Consider the following 12,176-nt stretch of genomic DNA (forward strand, 5'->3'; position numbering starts at 1 on the left):
CAGGAGTGTTATGGGTGTCTGTAAAATCTGACAAGCCCAAAGGACTCAGTAAGCTCATCTTCATTCTTGCTTTGCATGGGTCCCACTAAAATGGCGGCATGTGCTCTTGCTGTCTTCACAGGGTGGCATTCCTTTCCAGCAAGGGCCCGTGGTGACACTCAGAAGAAATGAACACACCAACATTGGTTGACTCGTCATGGCACCGCACTGATCATCCGATGAACTGGCTAACTGTTGCTGCCTTGCTCAAGGGTACCTTAGAGAAAAGGTAAGGAACACATGAATTTGCTCCAGGAACTCAATGTGCTCAGGTCTTGGTAGAGCTGTGAGGAACTGTATGGTTTGTGCCCTGTGCTTTAAGGACATGAAGCAGGATTAGGGCCTCTGGTTCTCCCTTGTTTGGAGCTTAGGGCGATTGATTGATCCCTAGAAATGAATGGGCAATGGCCGGCAGTTCCTTGCTCTCCCAGCACCCAAGCACTCCAGAGTACCCACAAGGTCTTTGTGAAAGGCACTGCAGAGTGCTTGGATCGATGATGATTCCCAATCAAACATTCCTTGGAAAGCTGAACAAAATGAGTGAAAACTCAGTACCGCAACTCTCATCGAAACTGAGGTCCGGCACCTGGGGTCCTCCAGGTCCTATGGGCATCAGAAACAGACAGGCCAAGCACCCCTTTGCCCTTGCTTCCTCGGGCTTTAGCCAGACACACTAAAAAATGGGTATGTGCTTGTCCTACTCCTCAGGAAACCATGGCCGAGGCCATGGCAGGCCCTTTTGTTCTTGTGGCTTCCTCCCGTAGATTTTGATGACATTCTTGGCAGGGACTTAGAAGGTAGAGCCGCTTGCTCAAGGAGTGTTGTGCAGCCCTAAAGGACACTGGAATTTGAAGCAGAAGGAATAGGTTTGGCACCAAAGTTTGGCTCTTCATATGGGTTTGAGGCTTTTCTGAAATGCTGACATGAATGATAACACACTTGTGTTGCCAGGCAGAGAGACAATGGAGTGCAGGCTGCAGGAGAAGTGTAGCCTGATTGAGTAGCATAGCTTGGGCACTTTTATAGACTGTGGAAGATTAAAGTGGACAAGAGGGGACTTTGTGGCCTGAAGTCTGCAAGATTCCGATGCAAATAGCTTAGAAATAGAGCAAGGTTGATCAATTAGAGATGAAGCTAGACATGTCTCCTGTAAGGTTCCACCTGATTGACACAATTCCTTATGTCCCTGGATTCATGAGCCGTTGGTGGACTCAAGTCAAAGCATGAGATTTGCAGACCTGTGACTGAAATTGATGTGTAGAGGGAGATTGGGCAGGAACCTCCACATTTAATGAATGCATTTGTCTTAAATAGTGTGGTGGAGATATCCGTTAAATCGTGTGTTTGAGATATCCCTTGATATCTTTCCACATTGTTCCAGGCCTCCTTCACAATGTCAAAGTTACAGATCCTTGAGATCTGCTCACAATGGTAGGCTTATGAGAAAATACCGGAACGATCTTCCTTCAAAACTACAAACTCATGGGTCATGGTACTATTATATTTTCTGAGATAGTGATTTAAATCTACCTTAAAGCCAATTGCTAGCTGTTCATAGGAGGAAATGCTCAATGGGTCTCAGGATATCCTTGAAACCTAGCTTGAGACCAATGTTCATTGGAACTTGCAAAGAAAAACTGGAATTTTTAAATGGAGGTTGCATAGTTGATTAAATTTATGGCCATGTGTCAATTTGCACCATGAATTAGAGGATCTAAGTCCCAATGTGGCATGCCTCTGTTGGTGCTACTGAGGGGTTTGTCATGATAATTCTTTTCAGCAAGGAAAAATCATTGCATAGCAGATAAACTATGGTGGTCCCATGAAAGACGAACTATTCACAAGAGACAAAGAGAAGAAAAAAGATGGAAGAAAGAGGCATGAAACCACCACTGAGAGCTTATCAAGGAAAGTGAGAGAGCCACACAGAAACACACACAAAGAAACACAGACAAACACCCCCCAACAAACCCCCACATACGCACCTCTATACACACACACTCATAACATACACACACCAAGAGACAGAGACAAAGAGGGAGAGAGAGCTAGAGAAAAATATTGAGAGAGATACAGAGAGTCAGAGAGATATGTTGTTCCAGGGCCAGTAAAGCCTGCTACTTATGAGCTTGAAAGCAGAATCAGTTTACTTGTTTGATTTCTGCCTCATTCCAGTAGCCAGTTGAAGAAGTCAGAGTAGGATAAGAGCCATGAGGGAAGATACTTATGTGGACCAGATCGACATCCCTGAAAGGACATATTTGTGGTGAACTTCCCCAGAGCCGATTTCATATTCTCACCTTTTATACTGAAGCAGAAGTGTGATTGCCCATGTTAGTGCAATTTTCTTGCTACATGCTGTATCATGTGCCCTGAATTTCTTGTTAATATAGTAGAGAACTGTTGTCGAGTAGGTTGGTGTTCAGGTCATCTTGGAATTTGCGGTTCATCAGTGGAGCAGCTCCCATTTCATCGTTAAGGCCTTGGATGGAGGTGAAGGCCCAGCAAGCACTTGATAACAAAGGGCGTGCTATGTCCCCAGCCGAGGTCAGAGTGGACACATAGCCCCTATGTGTATGGAGGAAGCCTACAGGTTGACAAGAGCAGGAGTGTTATGGGTGTCTGTAAAATCTGACAAGCCCAAAGGACTCAGTAAGCTCATCTTCATTCTTGCTTTGCATGGGTCCCACTAAAATGGCGGCATGTGCTTTTGCTGTCTTCACAGGGTGGCATTCCTTTCCAGCAAGGGCCCGTGGTGACACGCAGAAGAAATGAACACACCAACATTGGTTGACTCGTCATGGCACCGCACTGATCATCCGATGAACTGGCTAACTGTTGCTGCCTTGCTCAAGGGTACCTTAGAGAAAAGGTAAGGAACACATGAATTTGCTCCAGGAACTCAATGTGCTCAGGTCTTGGTAGAGCTGTGAGGAACTGTATGGTTTGTGCCCTGTGCTTTAGGGACACAAAGCAGGATTAGTGCCTCTGGTTCTCCCTAGTTTGGAGCTTAGGCCGATTGATTGATCCCTAGAAATGAATGGGCAATGGCCAGCAGTTCCTTGCTCTCCCAACACCCAAGCACTCCAGAGTACCCACAAGGTCTTTGTGAAAGGCACTGCAGAGTGCTTGGATCGATGATGATTCCCAATCAAACATTCCTTGGAAAGCTGAACAAAATGAGTGAAAACTCAGTACCGCAACTCTCATCGAAACTGAGGTCCGGCACCTGGGGTCCTCCAGGTCCTATGGGCATCAGAAACAGACAGGCCAAGCACCCCTTTGCCCTTGCTTCCTCGGGCTTTAGCCAGACACACTAAAAATGGGTATGTGCTTGTCCTACTCCTCAGGAAACCATGGCCGAGGCCATGGCAGGCCCTTTTGTTCTTGTGGCTTCCTCCCGTAGATTTTGATGACATTCTTGGCAGGGACTTAGAAGGTAGAGCCGCTTGCTCAAGGAGTGTTGTGCAGCCCTAAAGGACACTGGAATTTGAAGCAGAAGGAATAGGTTTGGCACCAAAGTTTGGCTCTTCATATGGGTTTGAGGCTTTTCTGAAATGCTGACATGAATGATAACACACTTGTGTTGCCAGGCAGAGAGACAATGGAGTGCAGGCTGCAGGAGAAGTGTAGCCTGATTGAGTAGCATAGCTTGGGCACTTTTATAGACTGTGGAAGATTAAAGTGGACAAGAGGGGACTTTGTGGCCTGAAGTCTGCAAGATTCCCACGCAAATAGCTTAGAAATAGAGCAAGGTTGATCAATTAGAGATGAAGCTAGACATGTCTCCTGTAAGGTTCCACCTGATTGACACAATTCCTTATGTCCCTGGATTCATGAGCCGTTGGTGGACTCAAGTCAAAGCATGAGATTTGCAGACCTGTGACTGAAATTGATGTGTGGAGGGAGATTGGGCAGGAACCTCCACATTTAATGAATGCATTTGTCTTAAATAGTGTGGTGGAGATATCCGTTAAATCGTGTGTTTGAGATATCCCTTGATATCTTTCCACATTGTTCCAGGCCTCCTTCACAATGTCAAAGTTACAGATCCTTGAGATCTGCTCACAATGGTAGGCTTATGAGAAAATACCGGAACCATCTTCCTTCAAAACTACAAACTCATGGATCATGGTACTATTATATTTTCTGAGATAGTGCTTTAAATCGACCTTAAAGCCAATTGCTAGCTGTTCATAGGAGGAAATGCTCAATGGGTCTCAGTATATCCTTGAAATCTAGCTTGAGACCAATGTTCATTGGCACTTTCAAAGAAAAACTGGAATTTTTAAATGGAGGTTGCATAGTTGATTAAATTTATGGCCACGAGTAAATTTGCACCATGGATAAGAGGATCTAAGTCCCAATGTGGCATGCCTATGTTGGTGCTACTGAGGGGTTTGTTGTGATAATTCTTTTCAGCAAGGAAAAATCATTGCATAGCAGATAAACTATGGTGGTCCCATGAAAGACGAACTATTCACAAGAGACAAAAGAGAAGACAAAAGATGGACCAAAGAGGCATGAAACCACCACTGAGAGCTTATCAAGGAAAGTGAGATAGCCACACAGAAACACACACAAAGAAAAACAGACAAACACCCCCCCACAATCCCCCACATACGCACCTCTATACACACACACTCATAACATACACACACCAAGAGACAGAGACAAAGACGGAGAGAGAGCTAGAGAAAAATATTGAGAGAGAGATACAGAGAGTCAGAGAGATATGTTGTTCCAGGGCCAGTAAAGCCTGCTACTTATGAGCTTGAAAGCAGAATCAGTTTACTTGTGTGATTTCTGCCTCATTCCAGTAGCCAGTTGAAGAAGTCAGAGTATGATAAGAGCCATGATGGAAGATATTTATGTGGACCAGATCGACATCCCTGAAAGGACATATTTGTGGTGAACTTCCCCAGAGCCGATTTCATATTCTCACCTTTTATACTGAATCAGAAGTGTGATTGCCCATGTTAGTGCAATTTTCTTGCTACATGCTGTATCATGTGCCCTGAATTTCTTGTTAATATAGTAGAGAACTGTTGTCGAGTAGGTTGGTGTTCAGGTCATCTTGGAATTTGCGGGTCATCATTGGAGCAGCTCCCATTTCATCCTTAAGGCCTTGGATGGAGGTCAAGGCCCAGCAAGCACTTGATAACAAAGGGCGTGCTATGTCCCCAGCCGAGGTCAGAGTGGACACATAGCCCCTATGTGTATGGAGGAAGCCTACAGGTTGACAAGAGCAGGAGTGTTATGGGTGTCTGTAAAATCTGACAAGCCCAAAGGACTCAGTATGCTCATCTTCATTCTTGCTTTGCATGGGTCCCACTAAAATGGCGGCATGTGCTCTTGCTGTCTTCACAGGGTGGCATTCCTTTCCAGCAAGGGCCCGTGGTGACACTCAGAAGAAATGAACACACCAACATTGGTTGACTCGTCATGGCACCGCACTGATTATCCGATGAACTGGCTAACTGTTGCTGCCTTGCTCAAGGGTATCTTAGAGAAAAGGTAAGGAACACATGAATTTGCTCCAGGAACTCAATGTGCTCAGGTCTTGGTAGAGCTGTGAGGAACTGTATGGTTTGTGCCCTGTGCTTTAGGGACACGAAGCAGGATTAGGGCCTCTGATTCTCCCTTGTTTGGAGCTTAGGCCGTTTGATTGATCCCTAGAAATGAATGGGCAATGGCCGGCAGTTCCTTGCTCTCCCAACACCCAAGCACTCCAGAGTACCCACAAGGTCTTTGTGAAAGGCACTGCAGAGTGCTTGGATCGATGATGATTCCCAATCAAACATTCCTTGGAGAAGCTGAACAAAATGAGTGAAAACTCAGTACCGCAACTCTCATCGAAACTGAGGTCCGGCACCTGGGGTCCTCCAGGTCCTATGGGCATCAGAAACAGGCAGGCCAAGCTCCCCTTTTGCCTTGCTTCCGCGGGCTTTAGCCAGACACACTAAAAATGGGTATGTGCTTGTCCTACTCCTCAGGAAACCATGGCCGAGGCCATGGCAGGCCCATTTGTTCTTGTGGCTTCCTTCCGTAGCTTTTGATGACATTCTTGGCAGGGACTTAGAAGATGGAGCCGCTTGGTCAAGGAGTGTTGTGCAGCCCTAAAGGACACTGGAATTTGAAGCAGAAGGAATAGGTTTGGCACCAAAGTTTGGCTCTTCATATGGGTTTGAGGCTTTTCTGAAATGCTGACATGAATGATAACACACTTGTGTTGCCAGGCATAGAGAAAATGGAGTGCAGGCTGCAGGAGAAGTGTAGCCTGATTGAGTAGCATAGCTTGGGCACTTTTATAGACTGTGGAAGATTAAAGTGGACAAGAGGGGACTTTGTGGTCTGAAGTCTGCAAGATTCCCACGCAAATAGCTTAGAAATAGAGCAAGGTTGATCAATTAGAGATGAAGCTAGACATGTCTCCTGTAAGGTTCCACCGCATTGACACAATTCCTTATGTCCCTGGATTCATGAGCCGTTGGTGGACTCAAGTCAAAGCATGAGATTTGCAGACCTGTGACTGAAATTGATGTGTGGAGGGAGATTGGGCAGGAACCTCCACATTTAATGAATGCATTTGTCTTAAATAGTGTGGTGGAGATATCCGTTAAATCGTGTGTTTGAGATATCCCTTGATATCTTTCCACATTGTTCCAGGCCTCCTTCACTATGTCAAAGTTACAGATCTTTGAGATCTGCTCACAATGGTAGGCTTATGAGTAAATACCGGAACGATCTTCCTTCAAAACTACAAACTCATGGATCATGGTACTATTATATTTTCTGAGATAGTGATTTAAATCTACCTTAAAGCCAATTGCTAGCTGTTCATAGGAGGAAATGCTCAATGGGTCTCAGGATATCCTTGAAACCTAGCTTGAGACCAATGTTCATTGGCACTTGCAAAGAAAACCTGGAATTTTAAGATGGAGGTTGCATAGTTGATTAAATTTATGGCCATGAGTCAATTTGCACCATGGATAAGAGGATCTAAGTCCCAATGTGGCATGCCTCTGTTGGTGCTACTGAGGGGTTTGTCGTGATAATGCTTTTCAGGAAGGAAAAATCATTGCATAGCAGATAACCTATGGTGGTCCCATGAAAGACGAACTATTCACAAAGGACAAAAGAGAAGACAAAAGATGGACCAAAGAGGCATGAAACCACCACTGAGTGCTTATCAAGGAAAGTGAGAGAGCCACACAGAAACACACACAAAGAAACACAGACAAACACCCCCCCCACAAACCCCCACATACGCACCTCTATACACACACACTCATAACATAAACACACCAAGAGACAGAGACAAAGACGGAGAGAGAGCTAGAGAAAAATATTGAGAGAGAGATACAGAGAGTCAGAGAGATATGCTGTTCCAGGGCCAGTAAAACCTGCAACTTATGAGCTTGAAAGCAGAATCTGTTTACTTGTTTGATTTCTGCCTCATTCCAGTAGCCAGTTGAAGAAGTCAGAGTAGGATAAGAGCCATGATGGAAGATACTTATGTGGACCAGATCGACATCCCTGAAAGGACATATTTGTGGTGAACTTCCCCAGAGCCGACTCCACATTCTCACCTTTTATACTGAAGCAGAAGTATGATTGCCCATGTTAGTGCAATTTTCTTGCTACATGCTGTATCATGTGCCCATAATTTCTTGTTAATATAGTAGAAAACTGTTGTCGAGTAGGTTGGTGTTCAGGTCATCTTGGAATTTGCGGTTCATCAGTGGAGCAGCTCACATTTCATCCTTAAGGCCTTGGATGGAGTTGAAGGCACAGCAAGCACTTGATAACAAAGGGCGTGCTATGTCCCCATCCGAGGTCAGAGTGGACACATAGCCCCTATGTTTATGGAGGAAGCCTACAGGTTGACAAGAGCAGGAGTGTAATGGGTGTCTGTAAAATCTGACAAGCCCAAAGGACTCAGTAAGCTCATCTTCATTCTTGCTTTGCATGGGTCGCACTAAAATGGTGGCATGTGCTCTTGCTGTCTTCACAGGGTGGCATTCCTTTCCAGCAAGGGCCCGTGGTGACACTCCGAAGAAATGAACACACCAACATTGGTTGACTCATCATGGCACCGCACTGATCATCCGATGAACTGGCTAACTGTTGCTGCCTTGCTCAAGGGTACCTTAGAGAAAAGATAAAGAACACATGAATTTGCTCCAGGAACTCAATGTGCTCAGGTCTTGGTAGAGCTGTGAGGAACTGTATGGTTTGTGCCCTGTGCTTTAGGGACACGAAGCAGGATTAGGGCCTCTGGTTCTCCCTTGTTTGGAGCTTAGGCCCATTGATTGATCCCTAGAAATGAATGGGCAATGGCCGGCAGTTCCTTGCTCTCCCAACACCCAAACACTCCAAAGTACCCACAAGGTCTTTGTGAAAGGCACTGCAGTATGCTTGGATCGATGATGATTCCCAGTCAAACATTCCTTGGAAAAGCTGAACAAAATGAGTGAAAACTCAGTACCGCAACTCTCATCGAAACTGAGGTCCGGCACCTGGGGTCCTCCAGGTCTTATGGGCATCAGAAACAGGCAGGCCAAGCACCGTTTTGCCCTTGCTTCCTCGGGCTTTAGCCAGACACACTAAAAATGGGTATGTGCTTGTCCTACTCCTCAGGAAACCATGGCCGAGGCCATGGCAGGCCCTTTTGTTCTTGTGGCTTCCTCCTGTAGCTTTTGATGACATTCTTGGCAGGGACTTAGAAGGTAGAGCCGCTTGCTCAAGGAGTGTTATGCAGCCCTAAAGGACACTGGAATTTCAAGCAGAAGGAATAGGTTTGGCACCAAAGTTTGGCTCTTCATATGGGTTTGAGGCTTTTCTGAAATGCTGACATGAATGATAACACACTTGTGTTGCCAGGCAGAGAGACAATGGAGTGCAGGCTGCAGGAGAAGTGTAGCCTGATTGAGTAGCATAGCTTGGGAACTTTTATAGACTGTGGAAGATTAAAGTGGACAAGAGGGGACTTTGTGGCCTGAAGTCTGCAAGATTCCCATGCAAATAGCTTAGAAATAGAGCAAGGGTGATCAATTAGAGATGATGCTAGACATGTCTCCTGTAAGGTTCCACCTGATTGACACAATTCCTTATGTCCCTGGATTCATGAGCCGTTGGTGGACTCAAGTCAAAGCATGAGATTTGCAGACTTGTGACTGAAATTGATGTGTGGAGGGAGATTGGGCAGGAACCTCCACATTTAATGAATGCATTTGTCTTAAATAGTGTGGTGGAGATATCCGTTAAATCGTGTGTTTGAGATATCCCTTGATATCTTTCCACATTGTTCCAGGCCTCCTTCACAATGTCAAAGTTACAGATCCTTGGGATCTGCTCACAATGGTAGGCTTATGAGAAAATACCGGAACGATCTTCCTTCAAAACTACAAACTCATGGATCATGGTACTATTATATTTTCTGAGATAGTGATTTAAATCTACCTTAAAGCCAATTGCTAGCTGTTCTTAGGAGGAAATGCTTAATGGGTCTCAGGATATCCTTGAAACCTAGCTTGAGACCAATGTTCATTGGCACTTTCAAAGAAAAACTGGAATTTTTAAATGGAGGTTGCATAGTTGATTAAATTTATGGCCATGAGTCAATTTGCACCATGGATTAGAGGATCTAAGTCCCAATGTGGCATGCTTCTGTTGGTGCTACTGAGGGGTTTGTCGTGATAATTCTTTTCAGCGAGGAAAAATCATTGCATAGCAGATAAACTATGGTGGTCCCATGAAAGACAAACTATTCACAAGAGACAAAAGAGAAGACAAAAGATGGACCAAAGAGGCATGAAACCACCAGTGAGAGCTTATCAAGGAAAGTGAGAGAGCCACACAGAAACACACACAAAGAAACACAGACAAATACCGCCCCCCACAAACCCCCACATACGCACCTCTATACACACACACTCATAACATACACACACCAAGAGACAGAGACAAAGACGGAGAGAGAGCTAGAGAAAAATATTGAGAGAGAGATACAGAGAGTCAGAGAGATATGTTGTTCCAGGGCCAGTAAAGCCTGCTACTTATGCTCTTGAAAGCAGAATCAGTTTACTTGTTTGATTTCTGCCTCATTCCAGTAGCCAGTTGAAGAAGTCAGAGTAGGATAAGAGCCATGATGGAAGATACTTATGTGGACCAGATCGACATCCCTGAAAGGACATATTTGTGGTGAACTTCCCCAGAGCCGACTCCACATTCTCACCTTTTATACTGAAGCCGAAGTGTGATTGCCCATGTTAGTGCAATTTTCTTGCTACATGCTGTATCATGTGCCCTTAATTTCTTGTTAATATAGTAGAGAACTGTTGTCGAGTAGGTTGGTGTTCAGGTCATCTTGGAATTTGCGGTTCATCAGTGGAGCAGCTCACATTTCATCCTTAAGGCCTTGGATGGAGGTGCAGGCCCAGCAAGCACTTGATAACAAAGGGCGTGCTATGTCCCCAGCCGAGGTCAGAGTGGACACATAGCCCCTAGGTGTATGGAGGAAGCCTACAGGTTGACAAGAGCAGGAGTATTATGGGTGTCTGTAAAATCTGACAAGCCCAAAGGACTCAGTAAGCTCATCTTCATTCTTGCTTTGCATGGGTCCCACTAAAATGGCGGCATGTGCTCTTGCTGTCTTCACAGGGTGGCATTCCTTTCCAGCAAGGGCCCGTGGTGAAACTCAGAAGAAATGAACTCACCAACATTGGTTGACTGGTCATGGCACCGCACTGATCATCCGATGAACTGGCTAACTGTTGCTGCCTTGCTCAAGGGTACCTTAGAGAAAAGGTAAGGAACACATGAATTTGCTCCAGGAACTCAATGTGCTCAGGTCTAGGTAGAGCTGTGAGGAACTGTATGGTTTGTGCCCTGTGCTTTAGGGACACGAAGCAGGATTAGGGCCTCCGGTTCTCACTTGTTTGGAGCTTCGGCCAATTGATTGATCCCTAGAAATGAATGGGCAATGGCCGGCAGTTCCTTGCTCTCCCAACACCCAAGCACTCCAGAGTACCCACAAGGTCTTTGTGAAAGGCACTGCAGAGTGCTTGGATCGATGATGATTCCCAGTCAAACATTCCTTGGAAAGCTGAACAAAATGAATGAAAACTCAATATTGCAACTCTCATCGAAACTGAGGTCCGGCACCAGGGGTCCTCCAGGTCCTATGGGCATCAGAAACAGGCAGGCCAAGCACCCCTTTGCCCTTGCTTCCTCGGGCTTTAGCCAGACACTCTAAAAATGGGTATGTGCTTGTCCTACTCCTCAGGAAACCATGGCCGAGGCCATGGCAGGCCCCTTTTTTCTTGTGGCTTGCTCCAGTAGCTTTTGATGACATTCTTGGCAGGGACTTAGAAGGTAGAGCCGCTTGCTCAAGGAGTGTTGTGCAGACCTAAAGGACACTGGAATTTGAAGCAGAAGGAATAGGTTTGGCACCAAAGTTTGGCTCTTCATATGGGTTTGAGGCTTTTCTGAAATGCTGACATGAATGATAACACACTTGTGTTGCCAGGCAGAGAGACAATGGAGTGCAGGCTGCAGGAGAAGTGTAGCCTGATTGAGTAGCATAGCTTGGGCACTTTTATAGACTCTGGAAGATTAAAGTGGACAAGAGGGGACTTTGTGACCTGAAGTCTGCGAGATTCCCACGCAAATAGCTTAGAAATAGAGCAAGGTTGATCAATTAGAGATGATGCTAGACATGTCTCCTGTAAGGTTCCACCTGATTGACACAATTCCTTATGTCCCTGGATTCATGAGCCGTTGGTGGACTCAAGTCAAAGCATGAGATTTGCAGACCTGTGACTGAAATTGATGTGTGGAGGGAGATTGGGCAGGAACCTCCACATTTAATGAATGCATTTATCTTAAATAGTGTGGTGGAGATATCCGTTAAATCGTGTGTTTGAGATATCCCTTGATATTTTTCCACATTTTTTCAGGCCTCCTTCACAATGTCAAAGTTACAGATCCTTGAGATCTGCTCACAATGGTAGGCTTATGAGAAAATACCGGAACGATCTTCCTATAAAACTACAAACTCATGGATCATGGTACTATTATATTTTCTGAGATAGTGATTTAAATCTACCTTAAAGCCAATTGCTAGCTGTTCA

The 12,176-nt window shown here is 45.3% G+C and overlaps 5 non-coding genes across 5 annotated transcripts; all 5 read left to right on the forward strand.

Moving 5' to 3' along the window:
- Positions 1–527: 527 nt before the first annotated feature.
- On the forward strand, positions 528–620 carry LOC127677010 (small nucleolar RNA SNORD116). The gene has a single exon (XR_007976414.1). It is a non-coding gene; the product is annotated as a small nucleolar RNA SNORD116 (small nucleolar RNA).
- A 2,550-nt stretch (positions 621–3,170) lies between these two features.
- On the forward strand, positions 3,171–3,263 carry LOC127677011 (small nucleolar RNA SNORD116). Its single transcript, XR_007976415.1, has one exon. It is a non-coding gene; the product is annotated as a small nucleolar RNA SNORD116 (small nucleolar RNA).
- Positions 3,264–5,815: 2,552 nt separating this feature from the next.
- LOC127676415 (small nucleolar RNA SNORD116) lies at positions 5,816–5,909 on the forward strand. The gene has a single exon (XR_007975893.1). It is a non-coding gene; the product is annotated as a small nucleolar RNA SNORD116 (small nucleolar RNA).
- A 2,553-nt stretch (positions 5,910–8,462) lies between these two features.
- LOC127676360 (small nucleolar RNA SNORD116) lies at positions 8,463–8,556 on the forward strand. The gene has a single exon (XR_007975842.1). It is a non-coding gene; the product is annotated as a small nucleolar RNA SNORD116 (small nucleolar RNA).
- A 2,554-nt stretch (positions 8,557–11,110) lies between these two features.
- Positions 11,111–11,203, forward strand: LOC127677037 (small nucleolar RNA SNORD116). Its single transcript, XR_007976440.1, has one exon. It is a non-coding gene; the product is annotated as a small nucleolar RNA SNORD116 (small nucleolar RNA).
- Positions 11,204–12,176: the final 973 nt, after the last annotated feature.

This window comes from Apodemus sylvaticus, chromosome 1, assembly GCF_947179515.1.
Source record: "Apodemus sylvaticus chromosome 1, mApoSyl1.1, whole genome shotgun sequence".
In the NCBI taxonomy this organism is placed as follows: Eukaryota; Metazoa; Chordata; class Mammalia; order Rodentia; family Muridae; genus Apodemus; species Apodemus sylvaticus.